A 5915-nucleotide genomic window follows, 5' to 3' on the forward strand; every position below is an offset into this window, starting at 1 on the left:
AGCTGCCATTTTCTGCTACTGCTGAAGAACGCGAAGAACATAAGACCCACAAAGAGCAGTCTTATTTTTCTACAGTTCAAATAATGTCGTCTGACAGTCTTTTTTTGCTACAGTGACAGTCTTCTTTGTTACTGTCGTCGGACAGTCTTATTTTCCTATGGTCGTAGTTCTCTGGTTTGTAACAAATATAATTGTTACAAACCCGGTTTTGAATTATTTCTCCCTTTTCATCATTTGTAAACACCCTTTGAGCAATAATAATGATTTTTGAGCGTGTTTCCAACATGATGAACGGCTAATTCTCCCACAACCAAGGCAATGAGGAAGCTATTTACGCATGAATAATTGGTAACTATTTTATTTTCTCTAATATTTAATTATAATTCACTCAATCACTGCTTTTGCAGAGTTTTAAATTGTTTGCGTAATTTTCCTAATCAGTTGTGATTCAATTAGATAGTTTATGCTTTGTTTAGATAATCTATGCTTAAGGGATACAATTGATGCTTGAGAATTTGCTTGATTATTAGTGAGTTAAGATATAAAGAACTTAAAAGATAATTAGAGTTTTGGATTATTTACCATCATTAATTCATGTGTAATAGTGGAATCAGTGTCTTGGTTGTTTTCTCATACCTCTCGCCCACTTTGTTAATATTTTTGTATATAATTTTATTAAATCTTTAAATTTAATCTTCACAAGTCCGAGAGTTTGAACCTCATTACTACAACAACAATCAAAAACAATATCATTTTGGCGCCGCCGACACGGATTTGTGCTTAGGTAGAATTTTTAGGTTTTTTTTTTTATTTCATTTGTTCTTCTTGCGTTTCTTTGGGTGTGTCTTTGTATTACAGGTTTGAAGTTGGATACTAAAGACTTGGAATCAAAGCTTAAAGCCAAAAGAGAAGGAAAGAAAAAGCAAAAAAAAAAAAAAAACGAAAGAAAAATTAAAAAAAAAGAGAGAATTTTATTTTTTTAGAGACCTTCCATTTTTTGTAATTATTTTTTTTTTATTTCTTTTCTTTTGCACTTTATTTGGACTTTGGACTTGGAAATTTTATTTTTTTTAAACCCTAAGGAAGGGTACATTAAATATAAAACTGTTTGCAGGGAAGGACGACGATTACAATATCGTCTCGGCCCCTCGGGTTCGTACACGACATGGAGTGTGCCCGAGTCGACTTCACGGTTCTCCCGTCTGGTACGGGAGGTAAGAATTCGAAACACCCGCGAATCCCCTGTCAGTTTACTGGATGATTTTGTATGCCTATTGTTGAGGATTTGAAATCGGTTTTAATTTCCTAGTAAAGGGCAAGGCCTGGCCAAATAAGATAAGGACTCGGATTTCATCACCGTTTCCTTCTTGCCCGCCTTAGGAAACGAAACCAAACGCGAACCTAAGCTTAAAATTTTGACTAGAACGAGACCGATAGGGTAACGAGCTTAATAGGAAAGTCGTTCGAGAAATATTGGTTACTCTTTTGAGCATACTTTGAAGTTCATGATGGTTTCTGCGAGTTGAATGCGTGACTGCGCCGCCTTATAATGCGGTGAGCCTTGGGTATCAAAGATCCGCAGCTTCCCTCGTCTATTCAACTTACTTAAACTCGGATTGATTCCATAGGGGTTTGCTCAATTGTAACGAATTCCTTTTCGAAGATTAGAAGCTGGTCTAGAAACAATCTAAGTGGATCCAATGCTTTTGTTTGCTAGAATAGGTTTGTTTGGTCGAGTCAGCCTTCTTTGTGTTTGTTAGAATTCCCTTGCGGTTAGGATGTCGAACTGGTATTATAATAGCCAATACAATGAGTATCCGACTGAGCAGCTTGGACATTATCCTTTTTATGACCATAGTGTGAATAGTGATTGGGAACACGAAACTTTTGAAGGTTATGGTCATACCATTGTGAGCCCAATTACAATACATATACCCACAGGTCATACGAGCAAAACAATCCTTCTATTTCTCTAGAAGAGTCTCTCAAGAGTTTCAATGAGTCAACACGGAAGTTATTTTGAAAGACTTATAATATTCTTCTCCAGAAGAGTCCGTAGAGCGGTCAACTAAGATATCTTAGAAGAGACCCTCAAGCAATTTACTGAGAGTACAAATAGGATTGTGGAAAAACTTGCTCAGGATAGTCTTAATTTCCAGTGTAGTTTTCCCAATACCACCCTCGAAAATAAGGATAGTTTTTATTCACATAATCAAGATGACGAGGTTAGAATTGGTAACACTACTTGTTTTGATGAGGTTCGACCATTTTCATGTTATTATAGTGATGATTATGATGAGGATAGTATTGATGAAGAATGAAATATGTAGGCATATTGATCAGGAATTGTTACTCCAATGAGCTTTATAATGATAGTTTTCTAGTCAAATCCAAATAATTTTAATAATTATTCACCTATTCAAAAGGACGGGATTTGACTAGAGATACCCCGTTTTAGAATGTAGTATTTCCTGATTACGAGCTAATAATGTTTAGAGGAAGAGTTTCTTTTGAGAATTGTTTTAGTCTAGCGATTTAGAAACACTATCTTAGAAGAATAAACTCGTAGAGATGAGTGAGGATGAACCAACTTAGAAGAATCAATTGACCATTTCAGGAATCTGATGACCTAGAAATTAGGGAAGTTGTGACTAGTCTTTCTAGAGACAAAAAACTCTAAGTTTGGGGGTGATTATCATTCGTGTGCTTTAACTCTTAGAAGTTCCCTCCAGTAGGACTTGACATATGTGCCTCAACCATCTTACAAGATTATCTTCATACACATTTTCCCGAACCTAATGATGTCCATAGAGAAGCTCAGTTGTTAGAAACCCATCCTCTGGTTGATGTGGTTAACCCAGGCTATGATACCAAGATTGACTTTGTTTTCCCACCAAAAACTTTTCAACCAATTGTGGGAACATATGATTTTCAGATGTGTCGGTTATTAAGTTTTGAGACTAAACATCATTACTTTAGGATATTAGGGTCGACATATTTTCTTAAGGAAGACCACCTCTTTCATTGTGGTCAGCTGTGTGAGTCAAATCTAATTGACTTAGAGGATCCCCAATTATTCAGGTTGTTGTTATGTGCTTCTAAGTTCTTAGTTGAGTTTTTCCAGACTCTAATACCTGAACCGGATCTTAGCTTTGAGGAAATCCAACCGATGAAAACCTGTTATCTAGACCCAGTTATAGAACCTGAACCTGAGCCACAACTAGATGTAGTTGTCTTAAACAAGGGTATGTTCGGTATCTTTTTGGTCTGTTGCAGTTTCCTCTTCTTGTGGGTAATACTTTTTGATCCAGATGACCCACAGTTATTCCGACTACTTCTATATGATTCTATAAGGTGACTAATTTCTTCTGATGTCTGGCTGAAGACTTTAAACTTATCACTTCTTGGGAGGTAACCCAATATTCTTGCGACACGGTAATATCTTTCCTTATCTCTTTTGCTTCAAGTGGTAACAGTTTCTCCTTGTTCATGCTTTTAATTTTATCTTTAGAACATTGAGAACAATGTTAGATTTAAGTTTGGGGGTATGGGAGAAACATTTTAGTCGTATTTTGAAACTTCTAGCGTCACATAGTATCCGGTTAGCTAAGTTTACATACTGTTTCTCACCGAAAAGATAGAAATTGGAATGCTAGAGATAACAATCTATTGAGACATTAGAGAAAAAGACATTGAGATCCTTGAAATTCAGGAGAGAACTTGTTCCTTTTAGAGGGTAACCGTGATGGACCTAACCATCCATGATGGAAATGCAAGTAGGTCAGGAAATGCCAGAAAGACAAAGCAACCTCACAATGTAGTCTTAGTTACTGGATTACGACTCTCTCTCAGTAGAAACTTATCATCATCAACAAGCAGGGCGACATCAAAATCTATGAAGAAAGTTGAAGTTGTTTTAGGTTTAGAAGCAACAATAGAAAAGAATAATTCAAAAATCAAAGTTGAAGTTATAAGAGCAAATGATATAAGTTGTTAGAATCCATGATACCAAGACATCACAAGTTGCGAAGATCCAAGTTTTGAAAGTCCTTCTCTCATGGCCATGTAAATTGTTGTCTTGTAATTTTTGTTTCCAAAAAAAAAAAAAAAAATGAAATAAAAAAAAATGGAAAAGAAAAAAAAAACAAATGAAAAAAATGAAAAATGAAAAAAAAAAATCATCGTTACGTTTTGTTCAATAAGGCCAAAGGGAAGTAGAAATTTATAAGTCAAACAAGAAATCGAAGAGAAGAGTTGATTGTCAAGGTTCTATGAGGTTCGATAGTTTATCGTCAACAGTTGAAGACCGAAGAGGACGTTGTTTCTACTGAGCACTATGAGAGAGCCGAAGAAAGATACATTTGGTTGCTTTGTTAGTCCGCTTCCCATATGTCACAAGATCTTTCTAGCACTGGTTCAACTCATCACACGTAATTAGTCCAGCTGTGTAGCAAATGTCCCTCTCATCTTTATCTCTCTCCTAATCTTATCAAGCTGTAAAGCAGCGGACGCATCTTACAATGTTTATCTAGCTGTGTAGCGGATATCTCTTTATCTAGCAGTGTTGCGGATGTGTCTCCCCTTTTCTTCAGTCAGCTTTAGAGCTGACACCTTTAATTTCTCTGGCATTCTAGTTACTTGGAGATAGGTTGAGAATATGTATGTCCTCATAGCTCTTTGGATACTTGTGACCAATTAGAAGTAATGGTTTTGTGGGTACACCTCTAGTAAACCCTCCCAAGATTAACTCGGTTTTATTTTTTAGTTTTGCTCGAGGACTAGCAAATAATAAGTTTGGGGGTATTTGATAGACGCATTTATGTGTCTATTTTGTTCTCAATGTTCTGTGTTGTTAGACTCGATTAAATGCTTATTGTGTTATTTTATGTTTTTGTAGATGCTTTTGGAAAAATAAGCTCTTGCGGCGAAATTGGCTCGAAAAGTGGTGTTTTACACCCCAGGATAGAGACTAAAAACACCCCAGAAATGCGCCAGAGGAACCCAGAAGAAATGATGGAAACACCCCAGAAAAATTACTTAAGGCACCCCAAAGGACATGTGTTATTCGGACTCCAGCAACAGATAAGGGGCGACCACTGGATAAGGGGTGACCTTCTTCACAAATTCAAAAAAAATATTTTGGCGGGAAAATATTTCTTTTCACAGGCAGATTTTTCGATCGGATTTTGGTGGAGTTTTTGTGCGATTAAATCGCTTAAACTTCATGGGTAGTTGTGATATGTCCTAACAAAGCTAGTATGGTTGTTTGTTTCGATCAAATTTGTCTGGATAACTTGGTTTAATTCAAACAGGGAGTTGGAGGAAAAACATGAGCTTACACGAGTTGTGGTGAATCTAAACGTGTAATTCACGTGTTTGGAAGCCTTAATCAACACTTTGGAACGTGAAGAAGATTTATAAGGAATTTAATCCAGCTGCAGATGCGTAAAAATCAAAATCATTGATAAAAAAGAAAGAAAATATCCCGAGTAAATGAAGATTATTTGGAGTTAATGGAGGAGATTAAATGTCGCAATCACGTATAAATATGTTCACAAGGTATCATAGAATGGGTGTCGAGAGTTTGGGGGGCTGAGGAGAGCCAGAGAAGAAGAAAAAATCAAGTTACATAGCTGTCATTTTTCTGCTGCTGCTGAAGAACGCGAAGAAATAAGACCCACGCGGAGCAGTCTTATTTTGCTACAGTTCAAAGACTGTCGATGGGCAGTCTTATTTAGCTACAGTTTCAGTTACTGTCGGCCGACAATCTTATTTGTTACTGTCGGCCGACAGTCTTATTTTCCGAGGGTTGTAGTTCTCTGGTTTGTAACAAATATAATTGTTACAAACCCGGTTTTGAATTATTTCTCCCTTTTCATCATTTATAAACACCCTTTGAGCAATAATAATGATTT

The sequence above is a fragment of the Papaver somniferum genome, chromosome 3 (genome assembly GCF_003573695.1).
Source record: "Papaver somniferum cultivar HN1 chromosome 3, ASM357369v1, whole genome shotgun sequence".
NCBI lineage: Eukaryota > Viridiplantae > Streptophyta > Magnoliopsida > Ranunculales > Papaveraceae > Papaver > Papaver somniferum.